The sequence below is a fragment of the Ambystoma mexicanum genome, chromosome 1p (assembly GCF_040938575.1).
Source record: "Ambystoma mexicanum isolate Mex_15411 chromosome 1p, UKY_AmexF1_1, whole genome shotgun sequence".
In the NCBI taxonomy this organism is placed as follows: Eukaryota; Metazoa; Chordata; class Amphibia; order Caudata; family Ambystomatidae; genus Ambystoma; species Ambystoma mexicanum.
The window spans coordinates 1,083,875,936-1,083,902,599 of NC_090921.1; the positions used below are offsets into that span (position 1 = coordinate 1,083,875,936).

The following is a 26,664-nucleotide window of genomic DNA, read 5'->3' on the forward strand; positions in this document are numbered from 1 at the left end:
CTGGAAGCCACCTCCACAGCTGATCGAGGCCCTTCGACACCTGCGAACCACGCAGACCAAAAGCAGGGGGGAGGCCCTTCCTGATTACCAACATGTGCAGTAGTGCCCCATGCCCTATACATGTGCAGGGAGACATGAAAGCATCAACTGGGCACATTTGACCCTGCAGTTCATTAGCCTTCTTGCCCCATGGGCGACGCAAGGCTGGTGAAGAAAAGGTCCCGGACTTGCATGTCCCATTGGTCAGGCATGCTGGGGAACTGCAAAGTGAAAGTATGTTTCACTGCTTTTGCAATTTCGGTGGTGCATCCTCCATAATGGGTAGCGGGTCGCCACCCCACCACCCATTATGGACGAGCCACCACTCCTGTGGATGACTGATGGCTAGCCAATACCAAAGTGCCTTGCTTCCTAAACTCTGCAACAACGAACATCAGAGTGATAGAGTCCCTCATTCCCGACTTTTCAACAAGCGTTTCCGACTCCTGAAAGAAATGGATGGGGCACTGCATGGTTCTCGTACAGTCACAGAATAGAGGCATCTAGACTATGTTTTCAGGAGGGTTGGAGTTTTTGGTTGGGAAAAGCCAGTCCCCTGCGCACCGTTTTAGTTTTGAATTAGATTTTTTGCCTGCAGCCTGGCACATGGTTTATCAGAGAACCAAACTCCAGGGTTCTCAGGAGTTAACATACTGAATGGGGTGACAAACCTAGTTGTTAATTAGCGCTGGCAGTTCGTGGTTGTCCACTTTCTGTGCGGTTTGTCTTGGCATCCGTTAAACGTGAGTAAGTAGAGAATGTGGACACATCAGTTAAAAGCCGTTTCTGTACAATTTTTTAATGTACTCAAAAAACATGTGACAAGTTCCAGCAAAAGGTGCCATAGGGGTGAAACAGGGAACCGACACGCGTTTCGACCGTAGTCTTTATCAAGGCCGAGACAAGTTGGGTGACGTCAGTCGGAGCATCAGAGAACTTCTCCACGATAGGGTACCTGCTGCAAGCTGGATAGCCTAACAGGGTGGCCCTCGGACCTCTATACCATTCTTATGGCACCCAACTTGTGTCAGCCTTGATAAAAGACTACGGTCGAAAGGCGCGTTGGCTCCCTGTCTCACCCCTATGGCAACTTTTGCCGGAACTTGTCACGTGTTTTTTGAGTACATTAGAAAAATTGTACAGAAACAACTTTCGACTGATGTGTCCACATTCTCTACTCACGCATGTTTAACGGATGCCAAGAGAAACCGCACAGAAAGTGGACAACCACGAACTGCCAGCGCCAACTACCAACTAGTTTGTCACCCATCCAGCATCTGAGACTATAGAGTACTGCTGGAGTCATAGCAGTGCAGAAATGGCCAATTTTTAAGCAATCTACAATTCCCTTACCAAATGGAGGGGTATCCGCAGAAAAAATAAACTTTTAAAAACACACAAGAAATAAAAACCGAAAGAGAGAAAATACCAAATTCAGCAACGAAAAAAACGAACTAATTACCATAAAGTCGAATAAGGGGAGCAAGGGTTGGGTTGCAGGGGTGTCCCCTGGCTCCCACAGAAAGAAAAGCGGGGGACGAAGACAGAAAAAATAAAATAAAAAACAAGAAAAAGAGGGACCCTGGGGCCGAAGTTCTGCCTCGCTATATCGACGAACCACTATCAACAATATCCCTGCAGGAGAATTCCACAGGGCCAGGCGAAATTGTACACACCCTATTGATTTTGATATGGAATGTAATATCATTAATCAACGCTTTCTAAATAGAGGATATCAAGCCTCTGCAATCAATGTAGCTCATGCTAAGTTTACCAATGTCACTCAACCGGACCTTTTGAACAAGGCACCCAAATCCAAAGACTCTTCACCACATATCTCTTTGGTCACCCCATTTACGGCTGATTCTGCTATGTTGTATAAAATGGTTGCCAAACATTGGCACATCCTGAGACTCGACAAGGATCTAGAGCCATATTTGACACTTAAACCAAAAATTCACTTATTTGAGATCACCTACTATCAAGTCACAGGTCAGTCCCTCATTTTTTGATAAAAAAATGGCTAATCCTTCATGGTTACAACAACTTACGGGTTTTCGCAAATGTGGGAACTGCAATCAGTGTCCTTGGGCTTTTCCCAAATGTCAAACCTTCACTGATGAGTTTGGATCCATAGTGACTATTAAGGACTTCATCAATTGTAGGACAACCCATGTGGTGTATGAGACTCTACGTGGGTAGTACTATTCGCCAGCTTAAAATTCGTATTAGAGAACACTTGGCCAGTCTCCGGATATGTGAACCAAAATCTCCTCTAGCAACTCATTGGCAATTAGAACATCAACCTGATTCAACCTCTGATTTGCGTTTTATTGGACTGATGAAAGCACATAAGGGGAAAAAGGGTGGGAATCTCCAGCTTAAACTGTGGCAGATGGAAGCAAAACTAATATGTCTCCTGAGATGCACCACACGTGGATTAAATTCCGACCACGAGATGCACGTTTTTTTGTGAATCTAGTTCACTTAATGTTAAATTCTGCGTGTTTAAAATGCGTTCTCAGGTGTCTGCATCATGGATTAAGCCATCTGTCTGATTGTGGCCAGTCATCACCGTGGCGCACCACTGATGCGCGTCCAATCGCCAGTATTCACTATATTTTGTATCAGTGCCATTGGGATATTCTATGTCTATTGTGCAGACGGAGTTCATATTCTATATGACGATTCACTCTCCACTCGAGTCCCATTTAACAAACAATTTTCACATGCTTTTTATCACGCTTCTGCGGTTGGAAAGGTTGATTTATTTGAACCTCACCGTAATCTTGTATTGTGTTCCGGCAATCGCCGGTATTTGGATCTTCTTTCGGTGCTGTGTTGACACTAAACGTCACTGCCTGCGACTGCGGTTACTCATCTTTCTGCTACCGTCACCTTGTTGACATAATACGTCACTACAGCGACGTAATGTGTCAACGTTTCCATCGACTTCACTCCTGTGACGTTTCTGGCGGCATCTATTATTTCGGAGCATTCACGATTAGCGAAGGTTGGATTTGTCCGTTATACTTCAATCTCACTCGATTTGTCGAGCAAGTAATTATTTCTTTGCGAATATCTGCTTCTTGCTCACACTAATATCGCAGTTACTCACTAATTTTGGTCATCTTGCAGGCTATATATTTTTGCCGGCCATTGTGGCATTTTGTCTTCTGTTTTCTTTCACTCGTAATATGGCCTGATTGATGGGAACCGCTCAACGTATACAATAGGTGAGTGGTTTTATTTAAATGTCTATTATCTGATCCATGACGCATTGAAGCCTCCGAACTGAGGTCAATTAACTTTTTTCCTTAATAGGATATCGCAATTGAACTGATTATTTGTAACTGTGTGGTAAGTGATTTATTGTGTCCCATTACTTTCTGACGGACTCCTCACTATAGGATGTTGGACTTGAGTGATTTTACATAATTGGTGTTTTGATTTGCTTTTTGTCACCAATTATTGGTTAATGTGTTTATTCCCGCATTCGTCCTTTAAATAACAAAATTATTGTTGGTGTTTTCTGATTTTTGGTTATCACTTGTACTGTTTTTGGTGTTTGGACTCACATGTGGTTGTGCCACGGGGTGCTTGTCATAACTAGTCTAGAGATGGCAATAAGGTTTTAACCTTAACTTTTGTTGATGAATCTTTTTGGATTACTGTCCATTTCTTCTTTTATTTACATTGTGTGCCTACATTGATCCGCAACTGCTGTACCACACCCCTTACCTGATTCTTGGTATGTCTTTTATTCTGAAATATCCTCAAAATACCTTTCCGCATTTATTTCAACAACAATTTCTTTATTGTTATTTATTGAATATGTTATTTGCTAATGTTTGTGATTTAGCCTTGAAGACGACCCAAGTGTCAAAACACGTGTCGGCTATTCAACATATTTTCATTAAAATACTGTATCTCGACTGTTGATTTCTGTACTTTAATGGTGTTAAGCGCAATCCTACTCCTCTCAACATATAACTGTTAATTTAATGCCAGCCTGTGTGGATTGGTTGGTGGGTACTGGACTGCTGCTAACACCCTTTTCACTGATATTGTGCTTTACAGATTTAGTAGTGATAAATGGCGCACAGGTACTTTGTTTGTGACTCCACACTTCTGGTTACTATATATTTAAGTGGTGCAGAAAAAAAAAAGAAATGCAAGCTTATATATTTAATGCTTGTGGTCCATATGAACGCATTGCTTGAACTAAGGAACAGCGCATTTATTGTAATCAAACAGGCTGCTTGCCTTGCTTTAAACTCAAATACATTTCCCATCGATTTTCAAAACTGAATTATTGCTCTGACCACCACCGACAAAAAAAAAAAAAAAAAAAAAAAAACCATGACTCGTAACCACATTCTTCAGCCAACTACAGAAATAGAAAAAGGGCAATGACAGTCCAGAAATAATGGTGCATTTTGGGCATTTTCTTCCGACTGATGTGCAAGCAAAAACTGCCCGCAGTGAGCGTGACAGTAAGGCCGAGCCAGCCACACTGAATGAATCAGCAGCGCAGATGCAAAAGGATGATAGGAAAAAACAGATGCAGACATTTCCGCAGACAGCACTTTTCACCAACTACTCCACTCAGGAGCACATTCAAGTTCACCAGTTTGCAGACACAGTTCACTGAGAGCAAAAGGCCTTGTGCCACAATACGACAATAGGTTGTGTGTGGCAAAGGTCCCTTAGCAGAGGCAAGATGTTTTCCTGTGTGAGGCGAGTCAACTCTAGAAAGAAGCATAACAATAACGTGACTTTGGGCCTCATTGCGAGTCCGGTAGAATCCCACCAGTAGCTGGACGCATTTTACCGGCGCCTGACTTCCCGGTACCACCGGGAGATTACAAGTCCGGCAGCCCTGGAAGTCAGGCGCCGGTAAAATATTAGTCCCCATTCCCATGGAGTCCTATAGGAAACATTGCCAACGGTGTCAGCACTTTCATAAAGACTCTGCCTACCGTGGCTGCTGAGCTCAGGAGGGTCAGACCTGTCCGCACAGCACCCCCGGCAGGCAAACTCGTAGTTTGCCGGTCCGAAAACAAGGGTGCCAGTTTGCTTACTGGCACCCTCGTTTCCGAACCAGCATACTTGTAATAAGGCTTTGTCTTTAACTGCAAGTTGATGGTTTTCAGAAAATGCCATGTACAGCCTTAGATGCTCGACAATAGAGCCATTTGCACCTAGGAAACGTTGTGATATTTACAAGTGTTCATGGCGACTAACGCATCAGACACACAAAACCTGGAACATTCTACATCCAAAAATGAGTTTAGCAGGTGCCTATGACAAACCTGCACTTCACACGTTTGAAACCTGTCTGGGTCAGCTCAGCTGCTGCTCATAGGCTAGGAGGATAGCTCAGGGGCAGGGGTTTGATCCCGTTCCTGCGCAAGTCTGGCATTCGGTGCTGTAGCATGTGGCTGCGAGCATTCTATTTAGAAAATGAAATAGGAGTAAAATAGTGCAGAATTGTTCCTTTTACAGCACTCTGTCACAGTTGGTAAAAAGCCACACAGTTTGCAATCAATTTTGTATGGTTGCACATGAAAAACCCCAACAGATGCAAGTTACCAACAGGGCCACATTACAGCGCATTTTCATTATGCCTTTGCCCACAACATATGCCAGTATACAATTTATGCTGGCTATGCCCATACATATCCATGCTTGCTGCACCAATACATAGTAAAAAATAACAACCAGCCAGCATAGACATGTTTCTACAGAGGCACATATTGGGCACAACCAGCATGAAAATGCGTTACGTCCGTGGCAGTGCTGGCTTACACTGTGGACGCATTGGTCATTAAAACATGTGTTGTAAAATATTCTTGTGTGATGTGGCAATATGGAATTTTCAGGTTACCCTTTAGTACGGATTGTAAACTATTGCTTTTTGGTCCGTTTTCTGCTGTAAAATGCACCATTTCAACCCCATATTTGAAAATATATTCTTGGGGGGTACCCCCCCCAGATCTTTATATCTCCCTTGATACGCTCGTCCACTCCCACTCTTCCAGGAGAATATTAACACCTACTGAAATAAGCCACTGACCTTTGATCATATATCATGGATGGGCCCCCTTAGATACTCACTGCCCTGACACCAAAAGCTATCTTTGGACGGAAGGTACATCACTGCCTGTGATGCTATTGTGTCCATGGTCACACAATATTACTTTCTAATGTGATACTGCTTTCGGTGAGTATGTTGAATTTTGGATCGCCGGCCCACTAGGTGACAAAGTTAATGCTTCGGCCCCACATTCAAAAGGATTGGACAAGCCTGGTCTAAAGAGTTGAACTAATTTCTATGGTGTTATTGATAAAGGGAACTCTTCCCTTTCCGACAAGGTAGCCACAATACCAAACAATTAAAGCACCAATTAGGCAGCGAGGCACTATGATCACTGTGAGGAAAGATAATGACATCTGCAGTCTTTGCATTAAGGTTTGCAGATGCCATCTCTGCTCTGTACATGATACAAGAGGCACATTTTAATAAAAGTAAATTTAAAAAACAATGTGATGCAGCACAAAAAAACAACATTACAGGTACCATGGAGACGAAAGAAGCTCTTAAAGAGAACATTCAGAACCTGTCTCCCAGTTTCACTAGCTTCTACAAAATGGGTGTCACTAAAACAGAGCTTTCACCATGATCCTCCCTTTATGCATCGCAGAGCAGGTGACTGGCTGTACCCCTTCACATAAAGAGGTCTTCGCAGGGGAGACAGCTTTTGAATTTCCCGTGACAAAGCATGTCAATGACGGTTAAGTTATGGGGACATTAGGAGTCGGTGGACCCTAGTCCGAAACCAGGAATTTTGAAGGGGCGATTCTCTGCCTATAAAGGTTGGGTGCTACAGCAGTTGGGGACTGCTGCACTAGATAACTGGCTTGGGATTTCCGAACTGCCTGCAGAAGACTATTGCAAGCTACCTAGGAGAATGCACCTTCCATGTCGTCATGCTGCCTGATTTGTTCTCATCACATCCCATCCGAGCAGGTATGCCACAGGGATCGAACCTCAGACCCTTCCTGTTCAACATCTTCACCAATGACATCCTGACAGATTTCCACAAGACCGACCTGGCACTGTATGCAGATGATGTTGCAGTCCTCTCCCAGTCATTCAGCGAAAAGGAAGTGCGAAGAACCTGCAAGCTTCACTGGATACCATATCGACGTGGTACAGCGATTGGTGGTTAGAACTCAACACCAGCAAGACAAGGAGCATCCGCACATCAAACTCAACGGGGAGACCATCAAGTGGGGGAGCAGCAGCCGCCATCTCAGTGTGAGCCTGGACAGCAAACTCAACTGGCGAAGCCATGTCGAGAATACTCAGCAGAAGGCAACAGGAAAGATGGCAGCACTGTACCCACTCCTGAAGACCAAGTCCATGCCCCCCCAGACTAAGATCAACATCTACAAGGCGATTATTAGACCTACCCTAACATATGCCTCCCGAGCATGGATGACCTGCCATGAGCAACACCGAAAGAGTCTTAAGAAAGTTACTGTTACTTGAAGAGGAATTAACATTGGATGAGATCAAAGGGCTATTAATAGATTGAACATGGGAAAGTCGCCAGGGCCAGATGGCTTTCCACTGGAGTTCTACAAACTGTTGCCAGACTCGGCCCTTGGTTTATTAAAGGACATGTATATGGCTTCTTTGGCAAATAGTATCTTGCCGACATCTACACAACATGCAACAATATTTGTTTTTCCTAAGAAGGGGAAAGATGAAAAGCTTACTGCGAGATATAGGCCGATTAGCCTTATTAACAAGGACAATAAAGTTCTGGCAAAAGTCTTGGCTATTAAGACTGGAAAATCTTCTCCCAACCATAATCAATGAGAATCAATCGGGTTTTGTAAAAGGAAGGGAAACAAGTAACATTAGGAAGTTATTTAAAACGATTGATAAGGCGACTGATGCGATAGACGGCACAGCTGTTTTTTCATTGGATGCAGAGACAGCATTCGACCGAGTGGATTGGGAATTCCTCTTTTTAGTCCTTGAAAAAAAATGGAATTTGGAGTAAAATACAGGTCATGGATTAAACTACTATATTCAGACAGCTGATGTCAATACCAACGTTTGCATCCTTTCAGGCTGGAAAGAGGGACAAGACAAGGGTGCCCACTTTGCCCATTGTTTGTTATTGCGCTTGAACCTCTGGCGGCTATGATTAGAGATGACCCTAATATACAGGGAATATCGTGTTGGGGATGCAAAAATAAAAATTAAAAAAAAAAAAAAAATTATATATATATATATATATATATATATATACACACTATGGTTGTTTGCTGATGGCATTCTTCTGGTTCTTCGGGACTTGGAACAAACATTACCGGCTCTAATGGAAGTCTTGACATTGTTTCACAATTTCTCGGGCTATAAAGTAAATTGGACAAGGTCAGAGGCAATGCCCCTGGTACATTGCTGTGGTAAACAATATATAACTGGTCTGGGGTTTAGATGGTGCCCAGATAAAATGTTGCATCTGGGGATCTGGATTACTCGCAAAATCAGTGATTTGGTGAAGGTAAACATGGATACGATTTGTAAGAATTTCAAAAATGATCTTGGAGCATTGGGGTCTATTAAATCTTTCACTATGGGGAAAGGTGAATGCTTTAAAAATGGTGTCGACCCCTAAAATCAATTATATCTTGAGTATGTGCCCATTAAATATTGATGTTCATTATTGGAAGGAATTGGACAGGCTCATTCAAGGTTTTCTATGGGACAAGAAACCACCAAGATTATGTTTGTGGAAACTACAATTCCCATTGGAGAAAGGTGGACTAGGGGTGCCAAACTTTAGGGCCCATCATCTTGCCTTCATTTGTGATTTTATAATTGAATTCTTGGCTCCGTTACCTTATGAATTGATTAAGGCAGAGGCAAGTTATAATGGTCCTTTGTCACCAAGGGCTTTACTGACCACAGTATCAAGAGCGAGAAAGGTAAAGATCCTGGAAGAAATTGACTGGTTTGATGGGTGTGGATACATACAAAGATCCTGGTGCGTCATTATGGATGAATCTCTCTATTATACTAGAAAACAAAACGTTACTCTGGTCGGAATGGTTTTTGGGTGGTGTGCATTGGATTGATGATCTATTTAAAAGTAGGGAAATGGATGAGTGCTAGAGAATTACAACAATTTAATATTGAAAATTTAAGATTACAGAAATTGAAGAATGCCGTTGGTGAGATCGATTTCCGAGCTAGGTTAAATTTGGATTTTCTTACTAGAGAATCATTGGTGGGTGAGGGTGGCTTAGCTAGTCGAGTATACAAACAGCTGGTGAATGAATATAAAGGCAATGATCTGCTGAGAGACGAGGAGTCGTAGGATTGGTTCTGATATTACGGTGGAGACATGGATAAGGATGTGTGCAAATGTCAAATTTTGTTCCTTGGGAAGAACGAGACAAATTTAGATTCTAAACATGGTTTATTGGACCCCTGAAAGATTATGGAAGAGAGGTTTGAAGGATGATCCGGAATGTTGGGCTTGTGTTCAGGAAACCGGTACATTGGAACACATGATGTGGGATTGCAGGAAGTTTAAAGGATTTTGGAGAGAAATTGGTGTAATTTTTTTCTTGGATGAAACGCTTGGTCTTGATTTTGAAACATAGATAATGGGAAATGATGCTACCTTGGATTTGCTCATTCAATGCCAAAAGAAATGGTTATTTAGAGGTGCCATGGTGTGAGAAAAAAAATCCTTAAGAATTGGAAATCTAACATTACTTTAGGGAAAGAAGTCTGGTTGAATGAAATGCTTGACCTGGAAGATGTGGAAAGATTTATATATAAGAAACAAGGCAAGATTGGGTTATTAACGACGATCTGGAGTACATTTCTAGCACTGTTATTGAATCGAATATTTATATTACATGATGTGAACTGTGTGACTGTGGGGGGTGTGTTTCTATATTATTTTGTAATTATGTATATAGTTTTTGTAATCCTTTTGCCATTTCATGTATTGTTATATTTAAAATGAAAATAACGTTTTTTAAAAAAAAATCCAGAACAAGGCTCTGCTGATAGCATCTGGAGCTCCATTCTTCACAAGGATAGCCGACCTTCGCAGAGAACTGGACATCGAGATGTTGGACGAACATCTAACGAGGCTGAGTGAAAACTTCTGCCAAGGACTGGATCAGAACTCAAACCCTCTGATCAGAAGACTCACTGCGACCACTGCAAACTCTTTCGACCGCTACCCACAGCTCATCACAGTGAAGACCCTCTGAAACCAGCCTGTGTGACATGTCCACACAGACCATGAAGAATCCAAACCCTACATACTCAACCCAAAAAGATGGAGTAATGAGGCTCAAGCCTCGGTATCCAATAATCACCGCCGACTGATAAAAATCAGTCAGCAAGAAGATGACAGACAGCCAGAAAGCAATACAGACGTAAATTTGCTCTGAATGGAGCCTGCTTGTTAAGACAGCAAATGTTCGCTGAACAAACGCTCTGTGTGATTGTTCCCCGAGCCATGCTCAGCAGTGCACAGAGGTCGCCGGGCTAAGAGCAGCAGCGAAAGATGTCACAGGTTTACTGAACTCCGAAACAAGGACAAGCGGCAAACACTTACCCAGGCGCCGGCAAGCAAGGCGAGGAGCGGTCAGGAGCAGTCGAGGATCCAGCTGTGACAGTGGCAGAACAGGGAGTGAGAGAAAAGGAATTACACTACTGGGTCAGAGTAGCGGAAAAGGAGTTCAGCGATGAGTGGGTCAACAAAACGTTGCATCAGGGACAATGAGACGCTGAGTCGGTGGCTAGAACACAAATCGGGAGAAATCACCTGTCCCAATTAAAGAAAGCAGTGACAGCGAGTCGGACGGAGCAGAGGAAGTGAATCCCTCCAGAGGGCAGAAGAGGAAAAGTGGAACGGAAGCCAGCACGGCAGCGAGCAAAGGAGTGCACGGGGAAGAGAAGCAGGAAAGAAAATACAGTTACTGGAAAAAGGGGAATGGAAGTATCTATATTGGAATGGTTATGCTCTTGTAGGTCTAGGTTGGGCAAATTGCCCTGGAAGAGCAGCAAGAACACGAAAAGGGGAGGGGACAAAAAGACCATGAAGGGTGACAAATCTAGCTCATCGAACACGGATGAGAGTGAGCATAGTGATACCACAGATAGTGGTGAGCATAATGAAAGGAAGCTCCGCGAGCATGGGGAGAGCATGGGTGAGAAAGAAGAGCATGATAAAGGGCAAAAAGAAAAAGTTACACGATAAGGGGACAAAGCAGGGAAACATTTAAAACCAGGTTTGGGAGAAACACTATGGGTAAGGATGTGCGCTGAAGGATCAATAAAAACATGACCTGGCACATTGATAGAAAGGTAAAGAAGAAGAAGGTTTGGCGCAAGGAGTTTATAGAAATATTTTCTCTTCTAAAATATCAAAAAGGAGGGGATTTGGCATTAGCAAAGACCAGAAAGAAGATGAAAAATGGTGCAAGAAAGCGCCAGTAGAGCAGAATTTCCAAAATTGGCTGTCGGATTTCCACATTCTGGCTACCATAATAATGGAGAAATATCTTGAGGAAGGTATAGTTTACGAGCATCGGGTATTTAAGATGTATAAAACATATGGCGGGGAAGCATGGCTCTACTATGATAGAGAGTTTTTCAAGCAGATGGATAGCGAGCCCGACTTGGGTTGGTAAGAGGAAGATGCCAACTTGTACATGCTCAACACAATAAAATCAAAGGCATCACAGACATTTCCACACTACACCACAACAGTCAGTCAGCGGTAAACCTTATTGGCAGGGCAATTAGAAGCCAACTTACAACAGCTATCAGCTTGCTAGGGGGCAGTCCTTGCGGTGGAAGCAGTGGGGGGGCAGGAAATCATGAGAGTTGGCAGTACAATGCCAGTTACAAGGCACACAAAATAGGGGGTGGAGGTGTGGTCTTCTCAGGGACCTCCCGCAATTGGCGGGAAATTCAAAAAAAATATTTTTGCAATTGGGGGAAGGAATGCAGATTTCGGCATCTTTGCAGCAGATGTGGCACAGAGCATAGCACCAGCAAGTGCACAAAGGGGTCCACAGCAACGACCCCAATCATGTTTAGGCCAAACACCTGTGAAGAGTCGTTTAAACTGGGGAGGTCAGCAATAAGGGTGGAAGCAACGGAAAAATGGTTGCAGGCTTTCCTCAGACAAAGAAACGGGGAATGTGATTAGGAAAGTTTTCACAGGGGGGGGGGGGTTTTCATTCCTTTGAACTCAGAGAACATTCCCAGAACCTGAAATCAGCTAGACTAACCCAGACCTAGTCAGGCAAAAGTACAGAAGGAAATGGAGCAGGGCTGGGTCGGGGGTCCGTTTCATTAATAGATCTCCTCACTGGGCCTGGTTCCAAAAAAACAAAACGAAAAGAAAGGAGATGTTATGCTAATACACCATCTATCTTACCCGGTGGGCAAGGCGGTGAATGACAGCATCTTAAGCGTGGAAGCAGGAGTAGCATAGACTGAATTTCAGGAAGTGGTTATAAGAGCGGGAAAAGGGGCCGGCTGGCAAAAGCAGACATTCAGCCTTTGGCTTGCTCCCGATACATCAGGCATCACATCCTGGGCTACGGTTCCAGTTTGAAGACACATTTTATTTCAATAAATATTTACCAATATGGTGCGCAATCTCATCCGTTGCGCCTATTTAGAAAAAGTATGTTCTTCCGTACAACGGCAAAGGATCATGCAAGACGCGCTAATAGTGCATTGCCTGGACGGTTTTCTGTTTGTGGGACCGCAAGAGTCCAATCTTTCCAAAAGAACGTTAGAGCGTTTCAAAGTGCTAATGGCAGAGTAGGTCATCCCACTAGCACAGGGCAAGACAGTGGGTCCCTCACAGGTAACAGTGCCTGGAAATAGAGTGACTCGATGAAGGAGGTCTGTCGTATCCCCGTTGAGACAGTGACAGTACCATCGAGTACCTAAACGTGAAAGAAAAGGTGGGAAACAAAATTTAACATGCAGAGTGACTGATGCCCCAGGGAGCATAGAACTGAAGACCAGAGGTGCACTACAGAAACACCACAGAGACAAGCTGGGTAGGAACATCATGAAAGACCTTGTAATGTGGGAAGAATCTCTGCACGATTTCAACGGCAGTTATCTGGCGCACGTCTATTAACCATGCGAACAAAAGTGTACCACTTACCGACGCAGCAGGCAGTAGCGGTTTAGGTACCATCTTGGGCAAGAAATGGCACGCGGGCTTGTAGCCTGTGCAACGGCATCCGCATTGCTGGGCCAGAAACATTGCACTGCTCGAGGTTTTCCCGATGTGGGTAGCTTTCTATGGTATGAAGAGTTGCGTAACAAAGAGTTGGCAATATGGTCGGATAATATGGCAGTGGTTCAAGTACTGGAGGGTTCTACTTCACACCCCCTGGTACTAGAAATATTAAGGGGAATAGCGAAAACTGCATTAAAAAACAATGCAGTGCTAAAATACAGGCATATCGCCGGCAACGTGAATGATGTTGCTGGCGTTCTATCTCGTTCACAGTGGGAAACCTTCAGGTGCCCGAGACCGGGCGCAGATCCGGTGAAGACAACAGCACCAGAAGAAGCTTGGGCGGTATTGAAGAGCAGATGAGGAGGCAGGAAGCTTCAAACAGGAAGGACAGGGCACGCAACGTGAGGCACAACGCTTCACGGAAAAAACGCACCAGTTAAACAGACACCCTATGGACAGAAAAGCCCAGGCGTGGAAAATTGGACCCTGCCAAAAATGCTTTGGCCCAGAAGACGGCTAAACAGTACAGTAAGTACATGCAAAACGTGAAGGATATAATTAAAGAAGGAGAATGAGTTGGAAATTACAGTGATGCCAATAGATTTTTGGAATGAGCATTTGTTCATGACAAAAGGAGTTCTTGGGAAGGCAACACAATTAGCAGCAATAGCATATGCCGTGAAACTGGCAGGAGGTACTGACCCAACACAGACCGATGTTAAAATATGCACTGAAAGTTTGGGCCAAGCTAGTGGGCAACAGACCCGATGCACAAAGACTACTAAATGTTGATAAACTGCTACAGCTGAGGATTGGTCTGGGTAGCACTTAAGGGACAGCTTTATTTAGGGCAGCCTTAGCCCTTGCCTACTTTAGGGCATTTAGAATAGGGGAACTGGTGGCAATGAACACATAAGCGGGTGGGAGGGGGAGGCAGGCTGGCGTAGAGGACGTTAGCATAGGTAAACATTGCATGACAATATTGTTGAGGAAATTCAAAGCAGACCAGCTAGAAAAAAAAAGGGAGGCTATTGACCTTGCATTGCACAGAAGGGAGGCACTGCCCCATCTGCATCAGGAAAGTATTCCTGCGAATAGGGCCACAGGTGGGGAAACAGCTGGTAATTGACGGGGATGGCAAAGCCCTCAGCAGGTTCCAGTTTCAGGCGCTACTAAAGAAAGTGATCAGGGAGGCGGGCTGGCATCCAGCAGAGTATGGTACCCATTCATTCCGCATAGGGGCAACCACATCCGCTTGGGTTGGGGCACCAAGGAAAGGATAGGGGATTGGAGAAGCAACTGTTTCACAAAATACATTAGGAAAGATCTGGTCTAACACAGCCTGTTCTCTCCCGCAGGTGATGGCCCATTCAGGTAGGCATGGATCGGAGGTCATTCATGTGTGACGTGGGCCGGGAGGTGGATAGAGAACTTACACCAACCCCTTTATTTCCAAAAGACAATCAGCGCCAGGGTGGGGAATGCCAGGGATGGTATCGAAGGACATACATAAGCTACTGGATTTGGTTGGATTCCGGGACACCACCCAGAATACCTGGCAATTCATGCAGGTGGGAATGGCCTACCAGAACTGGGGAGAGAAAACAGTTGCAAAAAGACATGTGCGAATCACTAGGCAGCACAGCCCATTGCTGGCGGGACACGGGCTCAGAGCCACTGGCAGGGGGTTTGCAATAACATCGGGTTACATTTTATTAGATGAGGTTTTGTCCCAGAACAACCACTACTCCGTGCCCGTGTCGCTTTCTAAAGGAAGACTTAAAAAATATATATAACCCCCACAGGTAAAAACTTCCTCTGAACGTCTGACTTGATGCCTTATTTTCTGTACCATAATTTTAAAACTTTATTCCAAAATTGCGCCTTCCTCCCCTCAATGTATTTGCCAACCAGATTGATCTGGGTTATATTTGGTTTATGTTATTTCCTTGTCTAAAACTTAAAGTGATGTAAAAAAAAAATAAAAAAGAGAAAAAACGAACTTATGGGATTGCATTTTTTGAACTGGCTGTACTCTAATCTTTTCAAGAGGTAAATCTTACACCATTGCACCGAGATGTCTACCAAATACGTTATTACCAGATCTGATTAGTCAGCAGCTGTGGAATGAACATTCCAGGCATGTGCACGCGACCATTCCCGAGCATGCGTGGGGCCACCTGCCCACAAGTTGGAGCCATGTCCCATTCCAGTAGTGTGTTTGGTCCCTAGCGGAGCCTTTGTATTCTCCTTGGGGCCCACGTGCCATCTCTTCACAGAACCAGAGTGTGCACCCCCTCCATGAGCTTCCCTGCACAGCATCGGTCCTACTAATGCTTTTCCTCTCGGTTTACGAAAATCACAAATCGCCGACAGATATAAAGTGTCATTCGTTGTCTTTAGAAGTGCTTAACCGACTGCACAGGATCCTTCAGATAATGTTCCACCAATTATAAATTGGCATTCCATCCGCAAGCACAGTAGGAAGATTACATCCAGCCAAACAAGTTGCTAGACTGCAAAATGCGCAGAACGCTGCAGTCAGAGTGATTGGAAATCTTAGGAAATGGGACCATGTCTCTACAATGCGGAGATCCCTACACTGGCTTATGGTGGCGGATAGGATTGCATTCAAAGTAGCCTGTCTGGTCTATACATGCTTGAGGGGTCTTGTCCCCGATTATCTTGCAGGGAAGATCAGTCAGTAGTGCCCAACCAGAAATCTCCGTTCTGAAGATAAACTCCAGATCTATGTCCCACGGCCTAACTGTATCTCCAGGGAAAACAGAAGATTTGGAGTGTTTGGGTCAAGAATTTGGAACAAACTCCCACTGGAGATTAGAACATGCGAGACATTGGACCTGTTTAGAAAAAGGTTGAAAACATTTTATTCAGATAAACCTAATCTTGAATATAGTTAAACATCTGCTTTCTTTATGCTCCGACTTTAAGTTGTCATATACAGTTTAATCTGTCTGGTGCGCTTAAGAAATTCCTCAAAATCAAACATCAGGCCGCTTGTGCGTGTGCCCCAACCCTTTAGGGCAGGGGTCTGCAAATGTGGCTCTTCAGATGTTTTGGACTACGACTCCCATGATCCCTCACCATTGACTATGCTGCTTAGAGCTGATGGGAATTTTAGTCCAAAACATCTGGAGTGCCAAAGGTTGCAGACCCCTGCTTTAGGGACACATCTGCCACCACTGTCTCTGGATAGAAGGGCACATGCCGAAGGAAGCCTACCAAAACGTACTAGTCGTTGGTCACCCACATCCAAGATTGGGCCACACGTTTTGACAGCTTAAGTGTCTTGACAGCTGCTTATGCCATAAGCGCATTGGATCTGAAGGCAATCCTGCTAGACTTTAATTGGAGCCTAGCAATCCGGGGGGAGGGGAAATGCACAGGGAAATAAGCCTAAGAGAATGGGACACATCTGGCTGTTTGGGCTCTGCTGGAAGATCCCGGATGTTCCTCCACAACACAGGGATGCCTCATGCGATATAAACCTCTTCATGGGTTTGTTGGGTCTATGACCAGAGTCCTGGTTTGTGGTATCGCCAGTTAATTATCCAAGTTAAGGGGGACATCCTAGATAATCCAGGAGAGCAACCATTACATGCAAGGTCCCTGTTGTCTCCACTGGTAAAAAAGTATTTGACCAGGTGTTAGTCCTGGTAGGGACAAATGGTTGCCACACCGCCAGACATTTGATGAACACCCTGGGTGCTGCCTTTGGCCCAAATGGCATCACTTTAAAGAAATTAGGCTCTCCTACTCAGAAATGCAAAAGAACCATCTGTGATATTGCCTTACAAGGATGTGTAGGTAGGGGTTTTGCAAGGCCAACGATACTAGGTGATCTCCTCCCTATTGAAGGCAAGGAGCTGTGGATTATTATGTCTCCCCTTTTATGCTTTCCTTGTGCAGGAATTTGTTACGATGTTTTAGGTCCAGAACGGGTCTCTCTCTGGTTTTTTGCACCCCTCTGGTCTCTCTGCCGGAGTAATTGGAAATAAATCATTGCACCTCACAACCCACGCAGCATCACCTCTGTTGGGTACTTTAGAAGAAGCCCATGTAGAACGCCAAATGTTCTTGAGGTACGTTCGCCTTCTGGTGAGGCATACCCCATGGTAGCTTCCGATAACGGTCATGGGCCCAACGCCACAGACTCCACCATTCTGGGATGTAGATTAATGTCCTCCTAGCCAGGAAGAAAATACGGAATCCAAGTTCCAGCCCCCGCAAGAGGGACGGTTGAGTGCCAGGGAGTTGCTGGAAGGCATGGTTTTTTTGAAGGTTTTGCAGCAGCAACCCAGCAGGCCACTTTTCCTCAGCCCCGAGGACATGTAGGCTGTTGTCTTTCAAGGTCACTGGAAAATGACGTGGGACTTCACAGGCTTGAACCTGACACAGGGGTTTGTCGAAGCAATACCTGAATCCCCTTGGTTGATGTCTCTCTCATACTCCACTGCTAAGGCATGAACTGCCTCATCCCCTGTATTTCTTCATCATTCTAAAGACCAAAAGGTATGTTGCCTTTGACTGCTATGAGGGCAATCATTCGCTGAGCTTCCTGATCCAGCCCGGAGAGGTGTGCCCACTAAGGACTCCAGTGTAGACTCTATCTCAGACTACCCTTGCAAGTTTGCTACACTTGCTGAAAAGCCAGGTGATTTGGTCAGAGATTATCTTGTAAACTATTGTAAATGTCTCCATCCTTTGTTCATTGCAGAGGAACCTGCATCAGAACAAACAGAATTTGCCCAAATGGCAGTGTTGGCCCTCATCTTTACTGCAGGCTTCCATTGCCTAGAACATCCAACATCTTACTCTTTTTTTCAGGATGGGCCAATCCTGGAGCTGAAGAGCACTTAAACGTTTCAGCCACTGCTACCAGTCAGCCAGGGATGTACCATCCCTTGTACTACTGATTATGTATTCTGGAAACATAATTAGTCAAGGCCAAGTCTAAATGGGTACTCATTTGCCTATGTCAAGACTTCTGCAACTTTAGGAATAATCCCTTTCATAGCCATCAGTGCATCAGGTATCAATGTGAACACTTCCTTGAGGCATGGTGCACAAAGGCGAGGTGTAGAGCTCTCGAGTACCAGAGCTCGCCAAATTGTCCACGTGACTCCTTTGAATAAAAACAGAAGCTTTCTGGAGCACTTTCAAAATCTCCCAGTTGTGGTCATCAAGTGATTCCCCTTAATATAGACTGTATGTCATATCCAAGCCTGTCTTGTAAGAGTCACCCATGTTGATGGAAAGCCCTTGGGGTTCTTAAATATCTTTGCTTCTGCTGATGATCCCCCCCTCCCAACCCTCCAAAAGACAAATCCTTTGAGACCTCTCTGCCACTTTCAACACTGTCCACCACACCTCTCTCCTCCTCACTATCCAGGACCTTGGGTTTCACAAATCTGCTCTACAAGGATTGCCTCTTACCTGGAAGGCTGCTCCTTCAAAATCTCGTGGATCTAACACACTTCTTAGCCTATCCGTTTTCCCATCGACATCCCCCAATGATCAGTCCTTGCAGCTTTTCTTGTCATACTGTATACCTTTGCCCCATCTAGACATATTTTGTCCTTTGTCTTTCACCATCAACTCTTTGCTGATGATGACGACACTAAAATATTGTCTCCTTGCCTCCCCCACCCCCACTTCACCCCAGATCACCAACTGTCTCATTGTAGTCAGTCACTGGATGGCTCTTCACTGCCAAACGCTGGACTCTTCAATAACAGAAAGTCGTCTTGCTTCCGGATTCTAATGCACTGCCTACCCCTGCACAGCCCGCCCTCGAATTTCTTTCCCTCCTGACCTTCTTGCACCCTCACCCAAAGCTTGTGACCTTAAGCTCCTCTTTGATAGTGACCTCCTACTGCAACAACACATCCCTACCACTGCCTCTGCTACTCATAAGAACATTCTCAACATTTAGAAAATGTGTATTTCTTACTCGCCACACTACAAAATGCTTATCTCAGCCTCCTGCTTGGCAAATCAGAGTATTGCCTGTGCATACTTCTTGTGCTTCCTCCCTCTAGACAAAGTTCTCAACATTGCTACAATCTACCTAGATCCTACCCCACTTCTACCTACAGACATCATGCTGGTTGACTCTCCATTTTTTAAATGCTCCATTTTTTAATTTGTTCTGATAGACTACAAATCTACAAATGTTCTTGATCCTCAGTGCCTGGCTGACTATATCTCTTTCCCTCCGCTCCTCTCCCGTATTCAACGACAACCCCAGGCCCACCACGCTCCGCTGCTCACTTCTGCTCTTTCCCCCCAAATGCCCTGCTCCACTGGAACCCGCATTCCATCACGATCAAAGCAAGCCTGACCTTAATGACTGACAGTGGGGCGCTGTGACAAGGCCAATAAAGGGCTGTGTCGGGGCACGAACCCCTTTCAGCCGGGGATGGGAGGCCTACCGATGTTAATTTCTGAGCCAGTCCTACTCACGAGGTGGGCAGTGGTAGCAGGGAGGGTCCCAATTCCTGCCATCCCCACTGTTATGCCAATCATCTCCAGCCGCAGGGAGCCGATCACTGCAGTGGAGCAGCTACCAGGGGAGAAATGCTGACTCCAGCCACGCTGTAGCACAGAGCCAATGCGCCACCGCCCGAAGTAGCCGTGCAACGAATGGGACGGACAAAGGCTGCCGGCAGTCCTTCAACAAAACCTCACCCACTAGACCACCATGGATTTGCTAGGGGAATGTTACCCAGGACTTACCCCGGGGTAGGGGTCTGCAAGATTTGGCTCTCCAGTGGCAGAAAACAAGAATGGTGGGTATCGGGTTAGGTCAGTGGACAGAGCTCAAGAGAACAGCAGCAGGAAGGACGGAGGAGTGGTTGTGGAATAGGCGAGGCATTAGCTTAGGAATTATAGTAGTTCTGTTGTGGGTGTGTACATGTTTGTGAGACATGCAGGAAGACTTGAGAGTGTAAGGTGTAAATGTGAGAAGACTGATACTGAGTGTAAGGAGGGTAACCGAGTAGTAGTGTGGGGGGAGTGGTAATGTGGGTGGAGGCAGCAGAGAGGAGAAGAGAAACATCCGAGGGACTGGAAGTTAATGGGGAGGTACAGTAGAAGGGAGAGGTGAAGGTGGACGTGAGCGGAACCAGGTAAATCTTACTGACTAACTGCAAGGCACAATAACCCAACTTTCCCCCATTACAACTTTAACATGTGGTGAGAGTAGAGAAAAGTCCCAGAGGGAGATAGTGAGCCTGCTTTCATGGATAACAGCTTCAGTATAAGGCAGAAATAGGCAGTAGGGGTCAACAATAGACAGAACTAACGAGTTGCTACCAATAGTGGGGGTGGAGGGGAAAAGAGGGAACGGGAGAGGAAAGCGCATTGGTGAAATAAGGCCAACAACTGAGCTCTATACACAACTTGGGTGGAAACACTCTTAAATCAAGTAAGGCCTAAGTCAGGTCAGCCATGTATGAACTGAAAACAAATCTGGCGAAAACACATCCCTGTTGATATGTAAATATGTATTCTTGTAAACACTGGCCAAGGCCGAACTACACTAGATTTAGGTAGGTCTCTGTCACTTGGTGTCTCCTTTTAATGTCTACACATACTATCTCCTCATTACCCGACTCGCCCACCACCACTTACTCCCTACAGTTATGGCCAGGCACACTAAAAAGAAACTACCTTAGAGTTCTGTTGCTCCCTGTGCGGCACTCCAGGTCAACAAATAACATGGATACTTCGTGTCACGAGTTTTTCAGCTCCTTAAACACTACGCGCCGTGGCCACAAAACAAGGTGAAAAGAAGCCATTCTTATGAAACGCATATTTACACTTGCACAGAACCTTGGTCTGTCCTGCATCGGCAATGACGTCATAGCGCTCCAGGAAAGTTACGCACGGACACGAAGGGGCGTACGCGTACCAAATCCCCACAGACAGAAGTCTCCGATTGGAAACCTCCCTTCTGAAGCATGTATTTTTCTGCCGTCAAAAGGATTATTAATATACAAGCATACCGTCCTTGTAGGAAGCACTTAAAGCATGGCACACGCACCTGCTCGCACAGTGCTTTAGTGGGATGAAAAAGCGTGCTCCCCAAGTGGCACTAAAAAGCGTTCGTAAATAAATAAATAACTTCTATAAGGCGGTGCGGCCCATGGAAGAGAGGTGTGACTTTACCAATATGCGATAATCCCAAATCTTAGTTTCCGTTTATCTGAAACAAAAACCCAAACATGAGCAGAACTCCCCTATAGAAAAACAAGCATTTTTGTGAGTAAATAAAGCGAATAAAATAACTCAAGTATAGAAGGGGCACGTCCAATCAAATGGGGTCGGGGAATCGGGAAAATCAGTCCATAAAGTGTAGGAAAAGAAGCAATAAGGCATACAAAAAGGACAAAGCGATTAAGGTTCGGATACACTCTCAAAAAGAACTTCCCTCACACAGTGCAAGACAAATCAAAGGCGCAACCAGGCATTAATCACTTTGCATGGTTTACCCAAACTGCAAAAACAAATGTGACGCGATAGATACCCCCCCCCCACCCCCCCACTCCCACCCCACCCTATGTAACACACACGCTTGCAACTAGGCGGTTTGCCCAAGATCAAAAGGCTGCAGCATTATAGCCGGTTGACCTACGAATGTCCAATGCTTTCCCCCACACGACACACAAGCGGTCACACTACACATTGATCGCCAACAGCACAAAGCCAGCAGCAGTCCCCGTCCAGTCGGTTGTATTCCACAAATACATGTGGGGGTGGGCATCGATTATACTTTAGGGGTCCCGGCTGTCAGTCCCTCCGCGCGGGGACCTGCGTTTACGGCGTCCGCTCTCAAGCCCTCCATTGCCTTTGCGTTCCTTAGAGTTTTACTTTGGCCCCGCTGTAAGCATGGCAAAAAGCACACATCGTGGAAAGACTTGTCCGTTGAAATCAAACTGATCCTCGGACTGCACAGGAAGCTATTCCCGAACGTTTGGCAGCCTCAGCAGAGAGGCCGCCGAGCGAATGGGAACAACGCGGGCAACCACGCGCCTTCTGTTGTTAAAGGAAGGAAAGAGGCGCAAGCTATGTAAATTGGGCCCCTTATGCCTCGGCGCTTACCCCAGGATGTATAATTGCAAATAATATGGACTTTGCCTCTGGTAGTTGGAAATACTTTAGGTTGCACATTTGGTTCAAACGTTTCCTGCGCTACACTAACGGTAATAGTGTATTATGAGTTAACCAATCGATACTTACGTCCCGACATTTACAGAACAATGATATGTGTAAAATGTGACTTACGGGCGATGTAACCAATACGATCAAACGTCGAGACAAAAAATAACGGTCCAAGAAACGTGAAAAACACCTACAAAGATAAATGTACAGCTTATTCAGAGAAACATCTAACACCAAGCCCAAAGCATTATGGAACTATTCTAGTGGATTAGCCGGGGTGAAGCTCTGACAAACGAGAAAACGAACTGACAAATCCCCCAAAAGCCCGCTTTCATAAAGACCCGAAATCAGAGTGTCGTTTAATCTGCTTAACTATTGCGCAATGCATTGCAACAGCTTTGGAGGCAAACAAGTCTATTTTATGCAGAGCGATGACAACACTGTGGCATTTCAAAAGCTCAGTGGAACGTCCAATGCCAACCCAGCACGCGCGTTCCCAGGAAAAGAGCAACCTCTGCAAATGGTCTCCAACGCAGGCAAAGAAAGAAAACCGCTAAAAACCTGGGAATCCATTCCAAACACAACTGGAACATTCACTGCGTGTTACGTACGATGCAGCCACAGCCGACTGCCAAGAACTTACATTATCTGTACGTGTGTGTGTTTAATAGGCGTTTTAATGGTGTGCGACTCAGTATATGCATTGAACGTGTTACGCCCACAAGGCATGCTTCCCCAGAATAGCCTGGCAATTCAACCATTTGCATTATTTATTTGGCGTATGGCGAGTCTCACGACGACTAGGGGCAGATGCGGGCAAGATAAAATGCGTGTACGGAGAGAGGGCATGGGGAAATGTGAGCTACAAGGGGTGGAGTGAAAGCGTAAATGGGAAGTGACAGGGGGATGAGGGTGTTGGGGGACGCGAAGAAAGAAGGGGTACACACAGACGTGATAAGTACGGGACTCCAAAGAGATTGGGGCACTAAGACAGAAGATGAAGAGTGAAAAGGGAGAGAGGGAGACGGCGAAAGGGAAAAACCTACGAAAGAGGGATATGCGTAAAAATAAGTATATAGGGACGTTGATGGCCGCAATGGGGGCAAACATTGGGACATGCATTAAGCGGGCATGGGAAGGCAAACCGAAGTTGGTGCATCTGAAAAACAGGTTGCGGGCGCTGAAGTAGTGGATGCAGGTGAAATTGCATGGATGCTGCAGGGAGGGATATGCGTAAAAATAAGTATATAGGGACGTTGATGGCCGCAATGGGGGCAAACATTGGGACATGCATTAAGCGGGCATGGGAAGGCAAACCGAAGTTGGTGCATCTGAAAAACAGGTTGCGGGCGCTGGAAGTAGTGGATGCAGGTGAAATTGCATGGATGCTGCAGGTGGAAATAAAATATTAGGGGAGGCGCTACCGGGGTGTAGCAACAAGCCGTCGACCGGCTACCGAGGGGAGCCGCGCAGTCAGGGACTGTGCTGGGAGAGCGTGTAAAGAACACGGGACTTAGTAGCTGCGGGCAAGCTCTTACCTGTCAGGAGCTGGTACTGAGCTCACACCGCTCAGTGCTGCCGATGTCTGCTGCTGCTGCTCCCAGACACACACAGCCACCATTGCACCCCCTACTTCACCGGGTCTCTTCTAAGCAGCCCCGGAGGTATATGGGTACAAGGAACTCTCCCCCAGAAAACTGCAAGAGCGGCTAGCTTTCTGCGACCCTGCACCGCAGCTGATGGAGAAAGCCCGCCATGTTGAGTGGGGAAGTCCGCAGCTGGCCAGGCACCTCTACAGAGACAACAGGTTAGCCATCTTGGGCGGGGAAGCTTCGCATGTCTCTGTCACCACAACAGGTTGGCCATTTTGGGTGGGGAAGCATCGCAGCTGTTGTCGCCAGTGCTCAAATGCCAATCAGGGTTTTGTGTCAGCTGAACACATAAAATACAGGGACCCCAAGGGATTTCACACATACGCCAGGGCACCGTAGTCACGGCTGCCGCTGTTGCATGATATTCTGCATCCCCATGGCAGAATGATGGAACTGCTGTTCGGCAGTCTTCGGCCCATGCCTACCTAGTCGCCCCGCCCTTCCCGCCTGGTGGGCGAGGATACGAGGTATGCGTGACATGGGGATGCAGAATATCATACAACAACGGCATAGTTAGAATGAGGCTCACTGACAGGCTTTGAACTGGCCTATATGGCAATAGGTCCATGGGCCGTTTTTTTTAGCCCAATGTGAGCCAGTTTGACAGGTTACTTCTCTATGCAGCTAGTAGTTTTGACCAATGTTGCTGAATAAATATTCTTTCAAATGCACAATTTGCATCACATTTTATCCCAAAAAAACCTAGGGTACCAAACTGTGTCACAAAATTAATGACTATTCATTTGCAAATGTGGACCACTTTTTCATTGGTGCCCGAGACAATTTTATTGCCCAGTCCGACCTTGCGGAACACAGGCATCCTTTTTACCTAAACAGCCAGGACATCAGTGGTAGCCTGCGCCAGTGCAGTATATTCTGCCATCAAAAGCAACGATGCAAGGCACAACAATGTGTTTGGTGCTTTGCTATCCCTCCACTGAACAGAAAACTGATGTGAAAACTGTTCCTCGTGTCAAAAAAGACAGAGGCTGAGTTTCAGGAATAGAGTGTGTTGAAAACATATTTTAAATATGTATAATTACAAAAGTATTTAGATTATGCATACTGCTAACCTCGCCCTCATTTGGAGGATGTCTCCTCGCACAGACTCGCCCTCCCCACAAGCTAAATGCCCCCAACAGAATTTATTGTTAGCACTATCTTAGGAAATCATTGCCATGCTCTCAAAAATTGCTAATCCTCATTGACTTCAATAGAATCACTGGCCTAAAAGGTTTGGCATCGTCCACTCTTGGATTCACAAAAGGTTAAGATGTGTTATTTATGGTTATATATTATAGTTTTTCTAAGCATGGTTTATAAACTGAATTGTATTTACCCTGACCGCAGATATGCTCAGCCACATTATGATAATGTCCCGATTATTTACTGCCAGTCCTCATTAATCCAAGTTCTTGTTTTCCTCGTCACAGTCTTTACAGAATGGAGAAGAGCCTTTTCTCCCCTTACAGGGCTCTCAATTTTAGGTGGCTTCTCCACATGTTGTTTAATACGCACTGTACCAGTATTTAAAATATTTTTGCGCTGTGAAAAAACTAGGCCCTTTTCTCCCCTTTCAGGACTCTCAATCTTAGGTGGCTTCTCCACATGTTGTTTAATACGCACTGTACTAGTATTTAAAATATTTTTGCGCTGTGAAAAGACTAGGCCCTTTTCTCCCCTTTCAGAACTCTCAATCTTAGGTGGCTTCTCCCCAGTTCTATATTTGAGCATTGTGATCTCTTTAACTCTGGGAGTCTGTCCTACTGCGCAACTTGATTGCCGTTCGCTACCTTGCTCGCCTGTGTCTACCCCTCCCCCCTCCTCTCCCACCTACTCTATGGTGCTCTCTATCTCTCCTATCTTCTCTAACTGCTTCTCTATTGACTAACCTGCTCTCCTCACTAAGGGCCTCATCACGACTCGGGCAGTAACGCCGGTGGTATTACCGCCAGCGGTATTATCCCTACCGCCGGACCAGGAGTTCGGCGGTAAAGTAAATCCCCATTCCCCATTGAGCCCATTCCCCATTGGGCTCAATGGGGAAAATTCGCGCTCTTACCGCCGGCGGATTTCCCGCCGGCGGTAATAGCGCACATTTTCGGCGGATTTCCTCCCAGTTCAGAGCTGGGGCGAAATCCGCCGAAGTCCTGATTTGGCGGATCCTTAAATCCGGCGGTAATAGCGCTACCGCCGGATTTAAGGGTTACCGCCAAAGTCGTGATGAGGCCCTAAATCTGGTAGGAAAAAGTTTAAAAAGGACATCCTGTTCTCCAATCCAGGCCTCCCTATCGCTGATACCTACACCAGTGCCTCCTCCAAGGAAACTCTCACCAACATCCTCTTTGTCGTGCCTTCACCTGATTTATGATGGTCTCTGTGCTCGCTCCTTTCTCCTCCCATTAATCGTGGCCCCCGTTGGGATGTCCTATTAGCCTCCTTCCACTCCTCTAAGGCCATCA

General features: G+C 45.6%; 1 protein-coding gene across 2 annotated transcripts in view; it reads right to left on the minus strand.

Moving 5' to 3' along the window:
- B4GALT3 (beta-1,4-galactosyltransferase 3) overlaps positions 1–24,632 on the minus strand; it is a 568,837-nt gene extending 544,205 nt beyond the window's left edge. Inside the window, exon 1 of one of the 2 annotated variants that reach the window (XM_069604654.1) lies at positions 24,089–24,632. The gene's annotated coding sequence lies outside the window, so the exon portion shown is untranslated. The remainder of the gene's footprint in view (positions 1–24,088) is intronic. The other variant, XM_069604658.1, reaches the window with a different exon arrangement.
- Positions 24,633–26,664: the final 2,032 nt, after the last annotated feature.